The following is a 20,396-nucleotide window of genomic DNA, read 5'->3' on the forward strand; positions in this document are numbered from 1 at the left end:
CTTTCTGGTCACCTATGTCCTAACTCCTTGTGCTTCCCATCCCTTGCCTGAGCTTCTGTCCTTGGATTCTTGTGCTGCTTCATGTCCATCTTCTTATTGTGCTTCCCGTACTTCTGTGTGTGTATGTTAGCATCCAGCTGTAGTTGGATGGCATCTTCCATATAAGAGAGGATACGCTGGTTGGCCCCTATTCCTTGGAGTTTTAGACCTCTTGTTTCTGTTCATCTTGTTCTTGTTTGTTACTGTTTTCATCTTTGTCCCAGTGTGCAGAGGTTTCCAAGTCCGTTTTCTGTTCCTTTATTAGTGCCCTGCCTTCATTCCTATCATCTTCTGCTTTGCACCCTGCTTCCTCAACTGAAGTTACGCTTCTGTCAGCCTTTCTGATCCCTTTGGGCTCTTAGGGTTTTGATGAGTGCATTATCTTGTCTTTGCGTGTGACTCCTTAGGATCCCTTCGTAGAGAGATTTTGCCCATGGATTGCAGAAGACAATCTCTGCCCCTTCTCTTGCCTTGTAATTCACATAGCTGTCACAGATAGTCTTAATAATTCACCGGAAGTTCCAAAGGTTTTTATTGAAGTACAATCTAAGGTTTATCGACTGTTCAATGAATATACTTCCAAATTTAACTAGGAAAAGGGTTCAACCCAAAGTATCGATTGGGATGCGGTGCTACGGCTGTCTCTGTCTCTCATCTCCCCTTGGATCTCCTCCCTAACCCAGAGGTCCCTACCCCAAGGTTAGTGCTACTGATTGGTAACCCCTCCTGTCTAGAGCTGATTGAACCTTACTATGATTCCCCTAAAAGCAGGCTCACTGACTCCCTCCGAAACTTCCTAACGTTCCCTACGGTCACAGAGGTTAATGTTCTAAAGGGGATTGGGGCGAGCGTTGCAATTGCTTGGTAGAAATCCTTGCAACCTGCACTACATAGGGATGACAACACGCCCCATGAGGACCAGGTTGGCTGAACATCGTTCATGTATTCGAACAAGAAAACTAACAGCACCGATGGTAGAACATTTTGTCAGCAAAAACCATGTTCCTGATAGTTTTACATGGTCCATCATTGAGAGAGTGAACGCTCCATCAAGAGGAGGAAACCTGCATGACCTACTATTTCGCCGTGAGCAGCAATGGATATTTAGATTAAAATCAGATGCAAGAGGCTTAAATGAACCGACTTCTTGGCAAAGCCTTGCAACATTATGAAAGAGTAACACAGTGAGGACATTGGATCGACTATGCCAAATTCTTAATGAAATTTGAATACAGGACATGGCATGTAGATGTTATACTGGGATTTAGACACATTTACAGCACCTAATTACCAGGCAGTGGATCGAGTCAGATAGATATTAACTGGACTTCAGTCTCAGCTGTGTCCTACTATAGATCTTATTGTAATGCAATGTGGAGACTAATTTGTCATTTGTCACTGGGAATTCATTGGGAAAGGCACATATGATCACACCTCCTAGGTCATCCCCAACCAACACCTGCACTGTGTATAACTGAATCACATCCCATCTGTGATGGTTGATTGTTATCCATTTAGATGTGCTTACGGATGCCGTTGCAAAATGTATCAAATTCAAATTTACTAATCACTGGGGGCCTGATCACGACTTGGGCGTTACCGGCGGCGGTATTACCGCCGGCGGTAATAGCCCTACCGCCGAACTCCCCGGCGCTAATAGCGCCGGATCACTAGTTCGGTCGTAAAGTAATTCCCCATTCCCCATTGAGCCCATTCGGGAATGCCCCATTCCCCATTGGGCTCAATGGGGAATTTTCACGCTCTTACCGCCGGCGGATTTCCCGCCGGTGGTAATAGCGCGAATTTTCAGCAGATTTCCCCCCAGCTCAGAGCTGGGGCAAAATCTGCCGAAGCCCTGATTCGGTGGACCCTTAAATCCGGCGGTATTAGCGCTACCGCCGGATTTAAAGGTTACCGCCAAAGTCGTGATCAGGCCCTGGGTAACATTACCGAGAACTAGGTAAACTGTAGCTGAACAAAGATATACACGAGTTGAACCATATACAAAAGGACTACAATCATTACACAAAAAACAACAAAGCTATACATAGCCTTAGCGACTACATTTCCCAGCACTCGTACGCTAAGTACTACACACGTACTAGCCCCTCCCTAAACAGTAACCACGCATGCTCCAATCGGGATGCACACGCACAGAAAACATCACGTGAGCGAGATCACGTGCCTTTTTCAAGCCACAGGACTATCGCGGCTTACACAGCAGCTCGGGGAGACGAACTGCAGACAAGATACGTATCCCGCGCAGCACAGATCTATAAGGTAACATTCAAAATGAAAAGGACACGCCACGTTCGGCATGTTTGGCCCCAGCAGGGCCAGCAATTGCCATTTTTATGCTTTTTAGCGCAACAAGGCTACATTGACCAACGTGCTCCTCGTTGCTTTTTGTCTTTTTCTGTGTATCCCCTGTACCCTATACAGTGTGGTGCCATGGCAGAGTTCGCCTGCCAGAACCCAGCCGTCAAAAATTTCGCCTGTATGACCCGCATCTAAAAGACAAAGACCTTAAGGTCAACAGGTCAGTTCAACTGTATTACAGCATACATGTGCACTCCGTTCAAAAATCAAAATCTAAACCCCAATTAAGTTTCCCACAAAGGTGGTATCCTGTGTACAGACTTGCATTATGGTATTACTCCCCTGTGTTTGCCACTCACCGGGTTTGGCCAATCTGTACCTTATTAACATACACAACTAGAGATATGTTGGTACTTTTTTCGTTCATTATGAACTTTGCCTTAAGTAATCGAAGAGGTAATTAAAGCCATGTCATAAAAAAGGGATACCACGATGTAGTAAATGACCCCAATCTATTTAATGGTCTATACTTAGGTATCCTATGCAGAAATTGGATTAACAGTGATATCTGCAGTAGAACTGAAGTCTACACGTGAATCATCAAGGACCTCCCTAGGCAGAGAAGACGCAGAGAGTGGAGGGCAGGGCACCTACCACATCAGGAAATAAATAGACATTATGTATAGCCATAACATCTCTCACGAATGTGCCTTCTCTTCTTCCCTCCTTCCCCTTCCCGCTCTGTATTCATACAGTTTGGTCCAATTGGATGAAAAGAAGCTACATTCAGCCTCTACATTCCAATGGCAATACAATTGGCTAAGCTGTTACAGCCCTGATGAAAGTGGTCTTTTACCACTGAAACCGGTCGGCTTACCATAACACTGCACTGGCACATCCTCATGCAACATGCCAGAGTACAGTGTGATCTACACTAAAGAAGCTAAGGATTGATCTAGGATCATCACTGTGTATTATACACACAGAAACACAGAGAACCTGTGTTAGATTATCAACATCAAGAAAAAAAATAAATGAAAATGAAGTAGACGTGAGGACTGTAGGTCCCAACTACATCAATTATTCCCACCTCTCAGAAGACAAATCCACCAGGGATGAGTGGGGTCTTTTTAAACTTAAAAACCTGCCCTCAAATGAAACTGAATAAAGTTAATGTTATTTCATTCTGAGGACAGCATTTTATGACAGAATAATAGAAGTTTTCCTAAAAATCTTTTTGCTTTTGCGAAACCATTTTGAATCAAACTGCCCAAATCCTATTGTGAAGACACGTCATTAAAGGGAAGATTTGGGTCTCGACCACCCTTACGGTCCAGTACGTGGATACCAACCCCCCAAACACCACGTCATAACAATGCAGACCAATGGCCCTAATGCCAACCCAAATCACACTCCCCACCCCCAGTACAAACACCCAACCATCCACTGCACCCACTCCCTAGTAAATTACCCCTGCCATGAGAGTCTGAAAAGAACCAGCATGCCCATGAATAAATGTCCTACAGAGCCACACAGTGGCAACACATGACTGAGCCAATGCTCATAGAGACATGCACAAAACCAATCAGAGTAGACCACACCAATTATGAAGATTTATGAAATGTATTATAAAAAGAAAACAAAAATGACAAAATGAAAACCACACATGCAAATGAGGAAATAATTAATGCAATATGGAAAAGAAAGTAAAATCCAAGGAAAAATGTAAATCCAAGACATGAAAAATGAAAAGTGGTCCATCGCCAAAGTCCATAGAAATTAATCCAAAATTGAAAAGCATAAAACACCATTACTCCATGGGATGACAAAAAAAGAAAGTATGTACATGTCCGGAACTATTTACAATGAAAGTCTGAAGGGTCCATGATCCCAAAACAAAATGAAACCTACAAAATTTCAATTCAAATTCAAATACAGAAAACCCTATGTAAAACACAACTATATACAAAAATGGGAGAAACGTCTCTGTACTCCAAATCATAAAAAAACAAAATGAACCCTAAACCTAAATAACTATATAGAAAGGCATCAGGCTAGTCCGTCGGCTCACTTTTTGATGTCCCGCGCCAGGGCATCATCAAACTCCATGTCGATGTTCCGGAGGCGGGCCTGTTCTCTGGCCTGGAGGTCACGCAGGGATGCAGCCATGGCATCCTCCAACTCCCTGCGAGTTGCCTAAAGGCACTCAACCCGCCTCAAAGCCCGGTTCATGGAGTTATCCACCCTGACCATTGTGAGCCGTGCCCTCTCTGCCCGCCACCGCTCTGCATCTATTTGCGGGCCAGACCGCTGTCACACGGAAGACACTCCCAATCCTGGGTCCTCCTGCCCGCCAGCCGATGCCTGCCCCCGGGATGTTGATGGCCCTGAGCCATGATGGCTCCCACGCTGAGCCTGCTGCTGCCTCCAATGCAACTGCCTCTGGCACCACAATGGCATCCAGGCTGATGGAATCCTCTGGTGCCGCCGTGCACGTGCCCTGCTTGTTGATGCCTGCACGTCCTCCATTTGCTGGGGTCCAGTTGGTGGAGTGGCCACCCCTGCTGGACCTCCGACTCCCGACTGTGGCAGGGGTGTGTCCTCTACCAGCCTGGCCACTGGCTCAGGGCAGCTCCACAGGGGGCCCAGGTGATAATTGGGCGGGAAGATGGCACAGAGGACGACTTGCGCATAGGGGGTTCAGTTGAGGAGGGGGTCGCAAGAAGATACAGCACATGCAGCAACCCAGTGCTGACGACCTGTCTTAGTAGTTTGACGTGCCCGAACAGGTATTCGAAATGACGTGCATTGTCCTGACGAGAACCCTGCACGTCATCCCGAATGCCACGTGCGCGCAACGCCAAACCAGCTAGGACAGGCTCAATCCGGTCACGGATTGCCACGTCCGCACGGAGAGGAAGGCCCTTGTTCGCGAATACCCTCCCTGAAAACGGATCTGGACAAAGGCATCCCTGCTGGTGCTGGATGATGCAGTCACAGGATCAGGGACAGGATTACACACAGGCACCTCCCTCGGCAGCTGTGGCCATGGACTCGGCACCAGACTCCTCACTCCTGGAAGATATCAGTACCTGGGAGGGGAGGTCGACTCCAGGCGGGTCTGCCTCTCCAGGACCTGGTGGTGAAGCACTGGGTTGATGCGTTCCAGGATCCTCATCTGGTTGATGGAAAGTTGGAGCTGGCGCCCCCCCTGCATCCTCTGCACGCAAGAGGTGCCGGTCCTCTATGAGGGTCCTGGATCTGAAGTCCTCCCAGCGCTTCTGGACGTGTTTGAAGTCACGGGTCCGCTTCCATCTATCCTTGTCGGGGCACGGTCATCTGAAGAGTGAATCATAATGCCCCAGGACTTGACCCACCAGGATGCCAACGTCTGTGGCTGAGAATTTGACAGCCCTCTGCCTCTCTGGCTGGGGGGTAGCAGTGGGCTCAGATGGTGTTTGCCCCGACATGGCAACCCCCGGGGCAGGTGTGTGTGGGCAACTGGGTTCTGGGGCTGGGCTGTGGAGCGATGGAACAGCAGTTGGGAGTCTTCTGCTCCAGCAGGGGTGGTCGCAGCAACTGGACCCCTGCAGATGGCTGATGTGCAGGCACCAAATAGCAGGGCACATGGCCAGCAGGCAGGCAGCAGCAGATGGCTCGCGGGATGCTGCTCAGGGCTCTGGTGGGCAGGAAAATGGTCATCTGGGCAGGAGCGTGGTCTTCCGTGTGTTGTCGCATGGCCAGCTTGATGTAGAGTGAATCCGCACGTGAAAAATCAGCACTTGTGTGAAAATCGAGGAAAGGCCCTTAGCGCATAAGTGACGTGGCACACGTAGGCATTGCTTTGCGCAGGGGTTAAAGGTCCCCGTAGGATGCCATTTTCTTGTACGTGCTTTTTGTGGAGAGCAAGCAGGTTATTCTTGTACTTCTTGTTGGTTCACACGCAATTACTTCACAACGGTTGCAGTGCGTATTCCTTGTTTACTGAGGCAGAGCTCAATTCTTCTTTTGGCGGGGGTGTTGCCAACGCGCACACGCAATTCTTTTTTACGATCATTTTCCAGGCAGACGGTAAGTCGCGCATGTATTTTTCCACTGTGGTTGCCCCCGTGTGTCGCGTACCCATTCAGAGGTCATTGGAGCCTGCGTATACCACGCGTATGCATTTTTTGTGTTTCTAGGTGCCACAGCGTACTGCGGGTCCTTCATTCCACGTACTTGGGCTACCGAGGGGTCACATGCACGTTTGTTTTTGTTTTTGGGGTGCCTGAGCGTTGTGTGACCCATCATTTTCCCCCAGGGGTCACAAACAGCCTTTCAAAAGCACAGGAGTGCGTATTCCATCTAGTACCCTGCCCCCTTCACCCCAATTGCCCAGGACAATTGTTTTCTGCACCTCCCATTTGCACAAGAACATGATTGGGAGGCGACCAAGTAGTAAGGGAGACAAAGGTGACTGACCTCCAAGAGGTGGCCACAGTAGGGGGTGTGGCCAGGATGAGCAGGGTGGCCAAGGTGGCAGTGGTGGCAAATGTGGGCAGGGTAGCCCAAGAGGGCAGTGTGTCCAGGACCATTCAGGGGCACCTATGCCCCCGCCCAGTGGGTCTGGGAGATGCGGCTGACACCATCCCAGCTCAGGCCCTGAACTGACATGGGATGACACACAGGCCGACTTCAATGTTAAGAAGTCCAAGCCACGTGTGGCGGTGAAAGTTGCTGTCACCAGGCCACGTGGATCTGGGGCAGCAAGGTCATCTGCTGCCCCGAGTAGCCAGGGTGAGGAGGCTGCAGCTAACTCCACCCTGGCTCTGAGTCACCCAGACAGGACAGTGTTGGTTCCCGGACCCTCACACCAAGGCAGTTGTGCCGCTTGGTCCTGGCAACATCACCCAGCAGCCAATGCCTGCAGTGAGACCTTTGGTCATCGTACCATTGCCTGCTTCCAGTGGCCAGTCCACCTGCGCTTCAGCCCCTACAGACCAGAGCGGCATAAGCCACTCAGGGTCCGCACCACCTCTCAAGAGGAAGAAGCATGCTCTTGCAGAACAGGCTGGGACCCCAGACACGGCTCGCCCCTCTGGCACGTCAAGGAAGCGGAGTTTCAATGATGTGGAACTAGACGCACTTGTGGGCTACGTGTCGGCACATGGCCGCGACATGCTGGTGACGGTAGGGTGCAAGACTATGACTGCTCAGCGTAGGGCCCACTGGCAGTGCATCATGGACCAGATTAGTTCACTTGGATTTGTGAAGCGCAGAGCTGATGATTGCTCAAAGCGTTGGAATGACCTCACACACCAAGCAAAACCAAGCTGGCTTCCAATTACGCCTCTACTCTGGTGGCTGGCAGTGGGTCACCACCAGAGGAGGATGAACTCATAGAACATAAGGCAATCGCTGGAGGGTTCCTCGTAGAGGATCAGATCCAAGGCGCGGGAGACCTTCCAGATCTTGAGACAATGTCCGGTGAGTGCCCATGCATGTGTGTCCAGACCATGTGTATGTTGCTTGGGTGATGTGTTTTGATTGAGTGCCAGGTCAGGCTGTGTAGTCATAGCTGCTATATGTGACCCATGTAGTGCCTCCAACCCATCCCCCGCCCTTGGGTTTGGGGTTCACTGTATCCCTACTGACCGCTGCAAACACTTTGCACATGATGACTGCAACTGCACTTGCCCTTAAACTGTCCTCTTGCCACGACATTGTTAATACAGTTTTTCTCTTTATTCTGCCCGATTGATTAAATCATTTGCATGATAAACGCAAATTTGTGTGCCGTTCTGCCCCAAAATCACCATACTTCAGACAGGGATTTTCCCCCACAAAGCCCCATATATGTTCACTTTTTACGCAAATAATTTCATCAATCAGGCTGATTGACTGCTGTGCACCTACACATGCACTGCACCCGATCACTTCTGAGCCCTGTTTGAATGTTCAACATGACAATTGACTTGTGTCATGTCCAAGTGACCTAACATTGATGAATCCATGTCCCTCCCATCACTGTATTTGAACACACTGGGGTTGTTGCAGCGTGTGACACGTGTGTTTTGTCCCAATCTTTTGCATGTTCTGTATGATGATATGCATTTGACATGGATGGGGGACAGTAGTGATTAACTCCCCTCTTGGTGTCCGTGTGAGTTCTGGCGTAGCTATGCTATGTGCCATCTGTGTGCTGGCATGTGTCATGTTTGTGGATGGTCCATGTCACTCACAGGCTAATGTGTGATGCAGGTGCTATGAACTATGCAGCACATGTGTTGCTTTCCATTTTGGAGTCATCAATGTCTACTTTCAGTGTCCCCTTCCACTTCATTGCCACTGCATGCATGGCTGAGTTTGTGTCATGTGTGACATGTCTGATTAATGTATTGGATGTGTACATTGTGATGCCTATGTGTGTCGGCTATGCTGTTCATGCGTATCTTCATTACTTTTCTTTTCATTTTGTGCAGGTGATGAGGCACTAGTTGTTGTGGAGGAGGAGGAGATGACGCAGGGGCAGGAGTACTCAGAGCCCCAACCAAGCACCACTGGAGGACGTGGGGTGGTGGTGCATGAACATCCATTGGTCCTACAGACCATCCTGTCCACTGGTGTCTCTGGGTACACCTCCGATGATCTCTGTGGCCCAGGAGCTGAATCAGACATTGAGACAAATGTCCCGTCGCAGGTGAGTGTTTCTGGCAGGGATACTGTTCTGTCCAACGCACCTGCACTGGGGGTAGACCCCTCAATGGCCCATTCAGTGTTGGAATGTCCGCCTGTGGCGGTTACAGATGCAGGGTCACACTCCGCAATATTTGCTCCTGTTCCTGGGGAAGCAGATCAAAGGAGGAATGCAGTCCTGCAGCCTCAGGCAGTGCCAGCACAGCAAGGTGCACATCACCTTGGGGCCAACAGGTGTTGTGTCCGGCATCCGTGCAATACTGTGTGGGAGAACTCCATTTATGCAATTGCAGCACAACAGGGGGCATCATGTGAGATGATGGCTCAAGCTGTGGATAGGGTGACCACTTCCATTCTCCCCCCCGAAAGGCAGGTGGAGCTCCAGCAGCAGGCAACAGAGTCCACGTGCCGCTCACACAGGGAGGACATGTTGACCGCCAACAGGGACCGATGGGCTGAACTGGAAGCTCTGTGCACAGCCATTTCTGCAGAGGCACAGGCCCACAGATATGCCGTGAGGGAAGAAAACAGCTCCCTCAGAGCTACTCTGGGTGCACTTGAGATGTCCCAGAGTACAAGGTCAGAACAGCAGCTGGAACAGCTAACACGCACAATCTCAGCTGAGTTCCAGGCAACCCGTGAGGAGTTGGAGATCCGGGCATCACCTGAGGCCTTGCAGGCAGAAGTCTGTGTTACCCGTGAGGTGCTGCATGGGGATCTCCGGACCATCATCCTGCACAACCAAACCTTTCAAACATGCATGCTTGCTGCCATGGAGGAGCATACCAGGGCTTTGCGTGGTCTGCCTCCCATACCACACACACCTTCTAATATAGCACCAAAGGGTGATGACAGCAACGGCAGTTCGCCCACTATTGGGTAACCGTGCAGGCCATGAGCCCATGGAGGGTATTTTTTTTTCTCAACATCCACGCATGTTGGTTTTGGGGTGCACCCTGCACCTCCTCCATCCTGGGTGGTCCTTCCGCCCGGTTGACCCATGGACATTATTGTTTTTAATTTTTTTAAATCTTTTTTTGTCTAATGTGCATTAATGTTAGTGTGTGGCTTTGTGTGGCACCCGTAGGCATCCACTGTGTGTTCCAGCTGGGACCATGCAGGCTTGTCTTGTGTTTGAAGCTTAGGGTCCAGACACATATGCAACTCCTGCTTCCCCTTTCTATGGGCTCGCAAGGGTTACACCATGTGAAAGTAACTTACACAGAGGCATTGGGCTTCCATCAGTTGTGTGGCCAGTCTGTAGTCCAGACTGTGTATACACCCCTAGTGGGGCTTACTGATGATTTCTCCACTGCATGGTTGATTTGTATATTGTATTCCATATTGCTCATTATGCATATTTGCATTTAGCTCCTTCATGTCTTACCTTGCCTGTCTCCATTGCAGACGCAGTTCATGTTGTATGCAGTACCCTGCCACATTTACCTACCAGCAACACACTGGAGGGGGTCGATGTGCTGCCTTTGTCAGGTTGTGGCACTTGCACTATTGTAATTGGTTACTGTCAGAAGTTACCACTGTTGGTTCCTGGGTTCATGTTTTGTCATGCTGGTAAGTATGTGTTCATGTGTGCTGCTTCTTTTTCATAGGTTAGAGGGAATTGACTGTGGCCGGTTTCCATTTGTGATGATGCATTTTGTGACAGTTATGTCATGTATTGTGCATTCATTTGGTTGCTTTCACATTGCATGCCATGCCATGGTGTCTTGGGCGGGTGAGATGGGGTTTGGGAGGGATTGGGTGACATACCAGTATTTGGGTGTGCTGTTTTGCAAGGGGGTAATCCTTCATTCAGCATGAATGTGTGCCTTTTACTGACACAGAATTGGGACTGTTTAAGTAGCTAGGGATGCACACAATGTAGCACTTCCAGGGAAACAATCGCAGGGTGGTATGGTTGTGACAGTTGACTGTCCCTTTGTCATCATCAATTGTCAGCTGGTATGTGTCAGTCCTGTGTGCACTCCGCAGGGGTGGGATTTCAGGTGAAAAATGTTGCCACAAGATGGGTATGGGCTGCCTTGCCACATGCCCTTTCATGCGCAGCAGCCATGAATGTGGTTGGGGATGTGGGGGCACCACCAGCACGCCCTGCCAGGTTGCAACATTGTGCTGGACACATGCTGCCATTATAATCCCTCACAGTACTGGGGGCGCATATAGCAGCTGGCCGCCAGAGAAGACAAGGGAGTGGAAACGTGATTTTAGCACTTCAAATGTGCGCTCCACTATGCCCCGGGTTGCAATATGGGCTGCGTTGTATCTTACCTCGGGTGGTGTGGTGGGGTTCCTTATTGGCGTCATCATGTAGGTGCTAAGAGGGTAGGCACTGTCCCCTGGGAAGGTGATAATGGTTGTCATTAGTTGGGTTTTGCCATTTCTCTGTGTGTGACATGCATGCATGTGCAGAGGCATTTGTACTCATCAATGAGCCATGTGTCACCATGCCGCCCAGCTTCCAGGTCCCGGTTTAGGGGTGACATTCTGAATATGAAACTATCATGGCTGGACCCCAGATAGCTGGCATATACAGAGGTGATGATTCCCTTGGCATCACATACAACCTGCACGTTGATGGAATGCCAGTGCTTGTGGTTGCGATAGATGTGCTCAGTGGCCTTAGGAGGACGTAGAGCCACATGGGTGCAATCAATGGCACCTAGCACTTTGGGGAAGTGTGCCACCCCATAAAGGTCCTGTACCACAGCCTGCCTTTCTGTGGGTGTTCTGGGCATGTATATGTGCCTGTGGACTGAGGGGCATGCAGTCATGATACCAACACCTGGTGAAGGCAGCGTGACGCCCCCAACTATGGCACTTGTCCGCTGAAATGACCCAGTGGCCAAGAAATGCCCTATATTGAGCCCCTTTTCCAAGGGGCTCAGTGCTTGGGAGCACAGGGTGGGTGATGTGAGGTCATCTTCCCACTCAGCAACCAGGTCTAGGATGACATGCGATGGAAACCTGTACCTGCCATAGACCTGGTCATCAGGCATCCCAAAAAGGCTGGTCCCGGGTAAATAAATGCAGGGCCTGGCTATCCTCCTCCTCCTGCAGTGTCTCACGACCACTGCTGCAAGAAACGGTATGTTCATCGTAGCGTATGAGCTTGTTTGTTGTTTGCGCGCGCTTTTATGCTGCGCGGGGCCGCTTACGCCTGCTTCCACCTGGCGTATGTGTTTCCGGATTAACATGTCTTTTGTGGCGCGCATCTTTCCCCTGTTCGATTCCATGAATACGTGTTGTTAGTGCATGTGTGGGCGTTGCGAGGATTTAGCAGCGGTACTTCCCCCGTAATGCCCACATTTTCACATGTTGTTCCCTATTCCGCGTGTTCCGCCCCCTTTTTAGGTGTGTGCGCTGCCCTGTGTGTGCCTTCACTGGCCGTCTCGCGCATAGCCTTCGGGATGTCGCAATGATGTGTGCGCCACACGCGGATTCAGCGCAGATCTCAGGTAAGCCACGCGCAGCACCTTCCATGAATCGACAAACGGCTGCATGCGCGGCTTTCACACGCATGCACTGCGATTTTCATGCTTGCGCCTCTGTTTTCAGCGCACATTAATTCCATGAATGACCCTGTAAGTCTTTTTTTCCGGCACCTGTATACTTCTGCCATGATGTAATGACGGGTACATATGTTGTGGGACGTGCTGTGTGCCCTTCTAAAGCCCATTTGAAATTTCTTCAGGAGTCCTGTCTCCTCTGCCCACCCATTGAGTTCTCTCAGAATCAGCGATGCAAATATTTTGGAACTCAAGTCCAACATGGCTAGTAGCCTGTAATTGGAGGGGTCCACCCTGTCCTGCTTTTTAAATACGGAGTCCAGGAAGGACTCCCACCAATTAGCTGGAATCCTGACACTGGCCATGATCTGTTGGTATAATGAAAATAGGATAGTTGCCCGAAAATATGGGTTTGCCTTAATGACAACATTCACAATAGAGTCACGGCCGGGGCCTTAGAGACCTTAAGCTTCTTTATGGCTTCTAAAATGCCAGCAGCCTCGAATCCTGTGGTGGTCCCAACCACAAGTGAGGGGGGCTTCACCACCGATTTCACCAGTTTATCATCATGGTATGATTCCTCAATATGCCCAAACACTAGGCGGTGGTGCCTGCAAGAACATTTCTGTAGTTCGACCAAAACATTTTATTGTCATTTGTCTTTAGTAGTTTGCATTATTAACTGAATGCCTATGTTATCTTATCCAGTTCTTGTATTGGGTCTAGAGCAGGGAGAGTTGTGTCACTCTATAGACACAAGACACACTGAGATCTTTCTTGAATACTACTCTGGCTTTACGATAGAGTTCCTTCCGCTGGTGAATTGCAATATGTGCAGCCCCTTCGGCTAAGGGCCCCAAGGCAAAGGGCAGCTCCCAAAGAAGCAGCTCCAGTCCATGTTTGCCCGTGTTTACCTCAGAAGCCAATAGCCAGCCGTCAATCAGCAGCAACTGACGTGTGGTCTGTGTGGGGAGTACAACAATCACTGTCTTCCAAAAAGCCCTGCCTCTCTTATACCCTACACAACATAAGCATACCAAAATCAGCCAGCTAGTAAAGAATGCCCTTGTAGTCCTGTGTAATAAACATTCAGTGGTGTTTTTCACTGTTGTGTCTCATACTTAGATGTTCTCCATCTATTCAGATACCTCAAATCTAGATGTTTGCACTTCTGCTGTGCCTCCAATTTAGGCAATCACATTCTATCCTGGTGAAGTTTAGCCATGCGTCACACTCAGATAGAAGAATTGTGAAGATTAGCATTGTGTCACATCCAGGCAACTGTAATACTAACTTATGTCACATCTGGACAGAATTGTAAAGACTAGCTAGCATCACATCTAGACAGAATTGTGAAGATTAGGTCTGAACATAGTGACCAGCAATCACCGTCTCCCATTAGACTATGTGACCCTATCATATCTCCTATCTACAATAGCATTTAGCCTGATTGTGCCAGATAGCCATACCTCGTATTTAGCCAGATTTCTGTAAGATTGTGCCGGATTGAAAAACCCATTTAGGCATTTTTCTCCCATTATCCAGGTGTCCCAAACCTAGGTGCTACTGTATTTGACTGTTGAAAGACCCATTAGGCGTTTTCTCCCATTATCCAGGTGTCCCTAACTCGGGTGCTACTGTATTTGACTGTTGAAAGACCCACTAGGTGTTTTCTCCCATTATACAGGTGTCCCAAACCCAGGTACCACTGTCCTTTACTTCCCACAAATCTAGGTGCCAGTCTATTTAGTGTCTACAGCTGTACCCCAATAAGGTGCCTCACCCACCACCCTGCTGTTCCCAAATCCAGGTGCCGCTGCATTCAAGTATTCATTGGTACGCCCCCACATCCCAAAATCCAGATTCTAAAGCGTCTTACTTCCTACTGTAGTACCCTTTCTTAGGCGCACCCCCACCCCTCTAATCAGGTATCGCAAACCACCCTCCCACTACCCTGACCAGGTGCCATAGGCTGAGTAAGTACACATATCTAGCACGGTATCAGAGTGGGAGTTGCTCCTCTCCACAGACACATAATCTGGCGTACCCATCCCACAAGACAGACACCATGCCACACACTGGACAAAGCAGTGCAGCACGCAGGCACATCAGTAGGCCTGATGAGACCCACCATAGTCAAACTCAACCACCACCAACACACAGCACATCACCCCAACCCTACACCCCATTAACCTGCAACCCTTACAACTCACCTATCCCCCTCCTCGCCAGACCAATCCCCCTCACCCTGACCTGCTATGGCCCCCATGTAGATCCCGCTCCGCTCAATTAAGAGCAGCAAGATTGAGAGAGGGAGCAGAGAACATTGTCCCCCGGAACATACCGGACCGTCCAGCGACCCATATAAAGTAACCTTCAGACAGCGCCCACGCCACAAACCAATTACACACACAAGTTGCTCAAACCTTTTAGGAATAATATTTCACATCCAACTCGCGCTTCCCCAGTCTCAGCGCAGCAAGAGCAGCTCTGGCCAAAACCCCAAGCTCCACAGCTCCTCCCACTCTCACCCACAACCCTTGGGCTGTCCAAAAGCCAAGGAAAGGCCTGGACCAAGGCCACCTTATGCCCCTTCTAGCATCACCCATTCTCAAGCCCAGATCGCAAATACTACCACCACACTATAGGATCCAAACCTCCCCACCCACACCCAACCCGGTCCTAGCCCTATTCCCTTCATCTCCCATTCCCGCTGTTCTACTTTCTCCACCCTGCACCTCCCCCCTTCACCCTGCTCCACCCACCTCCTTTACCCCTCACTCCAGGCCCGCCTACCACTCACAACCCTACATGGCCAGCACATACAAGGACACCCCACCAACTATCCTGTGTACTCATCAACGCCAAGTCAGTCTCCAAAAATAACTTCCACATCCCTGACCTCATCACAGAAGAACACCCAGACATCCATTTCATCACTAAGACCTGGTTTGCTGACAATTACGAGCCCATCGCGCATGAGGCTTTGCCACCGGCTACAACCTTACTGTCTGGAACAGATCACAAAGGGGTGGAGGACTTGAGCTACTCATTCCGTCCCCTTTTTAGGAGAAAGCGTATCTCCTTGTGGATCCTGTCATCCAGATAGATGATTATTCTTATCCCATTGGACCTGAGATAGGCCATTACCTGCCGCATTATATTGGTTAAACACCAAAGGGGCGAGGAGAGGCCGAACAGGAGGGAGGCAAACTGCCAAATGCGAGCCCTCCACTGAAACTGGAGAACCTCCTGGTGGGGAGGAAAAACCGGGACTACCAAGATCTATCTTGATCCATCCAATCTGCAGTGAGAAGTGTATACCTGAGGAGGGGAGTGCCCTCTGTCTTGAAATGCTGATAAACCATAAAGGAGTTGAGGATTCTTAGGTTTATGACCGGTCGAAACCCATGCTCGGTTTTAGGACTAAGAAAATCGTGGTCAGGAATTGGGAGGCCGTGAAGATGGCAGAGACCACCGCGCCCTTGTGAATGAGGTCTTGGACCTCCGCAGTGACTACTTTGCTTGGCCTTGTTGAAAGAGAGGGGATCCTGACTGCTTAACTGGCATGGGGAGTGTAGAACTCTTTATGAAAGCCTCTTACTGTCTGGAGAACCCAGCGGTCTAATGCGAGTGCCTCCCATTATGGAAGAAACCTGGCCAACCTTCCCCCTAAACCTCTGTGGGAAGAAGCATTTAAAATTACCTGGATTTGTCCTTGCTCTACCAAATCCTCTGCTGGCACGTCCTCTCCACTGGTCCCCCCTCTCGGCAAAGAATGCGGCTTGGGCTCCTCTTGCAGAGGAGGAGTTGTGTGCACCCCTGGTAGCATACTGTCTGGGATGGGATGAGCCCTAGGATGGACGGCCAGAGATGTGGGCTCTATCTCTACCGGCCCTGTCTAAAATGTTAGGGGCAAAATCCTTTCAGATATTCACCTGCACTTTGTCCAAAAGCCTTGATGGTGTGGCCATAATCAGACAAATCCTTTATAAACCTCTCCCCAAAAAGATTTGTCTGGGCTTTTGGACCTGCCTCTCCTTCTGCCATATCTGCCAATTTGGAGTCAATCCTCATGAGAAGCGCTTTACGGCGCTCCCTGGAAATAGTGGCATTGGTATTGCCGAGCAGGCAAATAGCCCCTTGCATCCAACCCTGGGGGGTGCGCACATCTAAAGAAGAGTTAGAGAGCACAGCGTCCTCTGCCATTTTGAAAATCTGCGCATATATCCAGCCATATAACTTGGCAATGCCTCGTTGCCTTATGCAGCCACTTTTGGGATCCTTTATTTTATTAGATATTTGTAAGGTACCTGTACAACAAATGGTGTTTTAAGGTGCCACAAGAGAAAAAAGAGGATGGGCAACAAGGGAGAATGATAACGGTCCTACTAGGCCTTGTGACATTTGTATTGTGCAAGTGCAGTAACAAGAAGTGCGAGGGAGTGGGTGGGGGGGGGAGTGCCAGTCATGCAAATGCGAAGTGCTAGGGTGGGAAGGGAAGTGTAGGGTAGAGAGGAGAGAATGCATGTGTACAGGGGGGTGGGCGACGAGTGGTAAGGGGATGCCAGGAGGGCAAGGGCCAGGGAAGGAATTCTTCCCTCTCTGTGATAGAAAAGAAACCATGGACTGGTCTATATCCAGGGTAAGGGCCACCTTATCGAGAAGGAACAGTCTGGGACACTGAGCTGAGCGTATTCCTTTCCTCCTTCGGTAAAGCCCTCCTGACCCAATACTTTGGGAAAGCGGAGACAACCCCTGATGGATGCCATTCTGCTGACCTGGGATGATGAATGAGGGAAGGGTCAAAGAAAGGCAGACCACTATCATCTAGCAACGGGGCATCAGCACCTTGGTAGAGATCTCAAGGGACCCCTTTAAGTAGCTTAGTGAATTAGTTAACTGTATATAAAATGTTGTTATACTGACTTAAATCCGGCGTAATTCAAGAAAAAGCGTCATTCGAGCCTGCAACCTTGTGCCAATATGAGACTCATTTAATTAAGTCTGACATGATAACACTAATTTAAAAATATATATATTGTTAGGTTTATTTAGAAATTAGAGACATTTGTCACATTGTCATTTTTAAGTGCAAAACTAAAATATGTGGAAATGTAAATTCAAGTGGGTGGACTGCTCCCTCCCAGAATTTGAGCTTGGTAACTGAAGGGACTAATCAAAGAAAAGGGCCTAGGCCTGGATTAAGAGGATGGGCAATAATTGTCCAATTCCAATCAAAAGCCAATGAACTGGCATCTCATAATTTAGACATTTTTGTGGGAGTGGTTAAAGATGTATAGGGTGACACACAATGGGAAAAGGGGAGAGCTGTCTGATATCACCCGAGTGGGAACTGCTGGGGAAAATTGCTGGTGAAGCAAGATTGCCTGGGAGGTGAAAGAAAACCAGGGAAAGACAGAACTGCAACCCATACTTAGGTGAATATAGGGATGAATTCTGGAGGCATCCACGACTGAACCTGGAGAGTCCATGTAACCAAGTCCTTATGTGGCCCATCAGATGATTCAGGAGCCCTGATGTCTTTTCCTGGGCACAAAACCCAGAGATATTCTATGCAAGTAAACCTGTCCAGCCAAACCAAGTCTTGTGGGATCTCTTTGATTTAATATCTTCCCATTATTGATTGGGTCGGAAGACCAAGTATATCTTTAGCATTTTTGCTAAATAATAATTTCATTAACTCCCCTATAGTCAACTAACACGGGGTGATTTTGTTGAAATTCGAAATCAATAACATTGCTTACATTGTGGATAAAAATAGTCTGTTAAAGTAATTAGGTACTCCTATTTCTCATTGCCAACCCCAAAATTCCCTAAATGTAAGGGGTATACTTGTCAAAACGAAATTCTTAACTGTTCACCATTCCTCAGACCCTGCCTTAAAGCAGAGGGGTGCTAAATGTAAACTGAATATCTGGGGTTTCGTGCTTGGGCAGAAAAGTGGCTTGCCAAATTGAATAAAGTGAAGTCTCTGATTGAAAAGCATACTCTCTGCTGAGAGTGGGAAAGTGACTGCTTGTTGAAAAGAAAGATTCTTCATTGCATTGTGGTGACGGAAGATTATATATATATATATATGTATATATATATACACATATAAAAGCTTTTTTTGCCATATATATATATATACACATATAAAAGCTTTTTTTGCCATATATATATATATATATATATATATATATATATATATATATATATATATATATATATATATATATATGGCAAAAAAAGCTTTTCCTGAGAAAGGCAGCTGGTGGAGTGCACTCCCAAGAGCAGGAGTAGAGGAAAAAATGTCCCTGCAACAAATAAGAGGAAACCAGACACCTCAAAAATTCCTGTCAACAAAAATGTCTTCTTTATTAGTGTTTATGCATCAGGAAAGGGAAACATCCTGGTAGAAAAAACAACACGTTTCACGGTATGCAAACCGCTTGATCATGTAGGTTACAAACAACACAGATGATGGACTATAGTTTTAAAGCCTTGACAACTCTCTGATTGTGTGTAGAGAGTGTCTACCTGCTATTAGCCGCTTTTTTTCTCGTATTACCGAGCGGACATCTTTAAACATTCAAAAAGATACATGATCATCTTGGGTAGTTACACATAGAATACATTTTCACATAAACCACAAGTCTAAAAAGTATTAAGATGCAGTTGCTGTTTTTTAAACTAGCATGATGAAAATAATGTAAAAGCAGTGTATAAATAAAACGACTTTGTTGAAAACATTTGAAAGTATGATATGTTAACCAACGAAAATGGGCAATGCTAAAAAAGGCATGATAATAATATTGCCCGTTCAGTTAGGCTGTGCAAATACGCAAAAGAAAGAAAATACAGAAGTTAGTGCAAAATGCATTTTAACACTGAAAGGGTTTGTATTTGTAAAGCAGCGAGAAATAAAGTGCATAGTGCTCTCCGTCCATGCATGTAATCCATAAGTATGGTGCCCAAAAGACAAATGTTTGAATATAGATACAAATATCCTAATATTTATTTATCTATGGGAGCTACCAATACATGCATGGACTGCTTGCTTTTACTTTTCTTTAAAAAGAGGGGGGAAGAGGAGAAACATTCCCTCTTTGGATAAAGTGCTAAGTGCGTGCAAATGTTGCATTGATCTAAAGTGCAAAGTGCATTACGTATCCATATTTTTGAAAAAAATGTTTTTGCCTATAAGTCATATTGAATAGATATTTGCCCATATTATGCATCAAATTGTAAGTTAAAAATACAATACATTTCAAATGTATTTAAAAATTACTTTGTGTTACACCCATTGACAATGATCTCGAATTTTAGCAGTGAGACAGATAAAAACAAGTCCAAAAATCTCTGAGTTGAAAGGGCGCTTAAAATAAGTACCTAAACCTATACAGTTACCCATTTTTAAACAATATTTAAAAAAGGGAAAGACGCCACTCTATCTACAGAGAAAACAATCCAAACCAACAATGTATATAAGTTCACACAAAATAACTCAAAAATCATGGAATAAAATATTCATACATAAAATACTCCAATATATTTAAAAAATTCATTTCATGTTTCAAGGAACAGCAAAGACTACATTTAACCCAATCTATACCTAGAAAGGAATAAATGATTAGTAGACCACAGTAAAATGCATATAAGTTCATTGCAAATAGTTCTAGGAAAGAGTCTGAAAAAGGCCTCAGGTACCCAGGAAGGTATATAACTCCTCATCGAGGTTGTGACCCCTGGGTTTTTTAGTTTCGAGGTCTAAAATACATTTGGTTTCCAATTGTCTTAGTGTAAGTTCACGGTTACCCCCTCTTAGTGGTT

This window comes from Ambystoma mexicanum, chromosome 3p, assembly GCF_040938575.1.
Source record: "Ambystoma mexicanum isolate Mex_15411 chromosome 3p, UKY_AmexF1_1, whole genome shotgun sequence".
NCBI lineage: Eukaryota > Metazoa > Chordata > Amphibia > Caudata > Ambystomatidae > Ambystoma > Ambystoma mexicanum.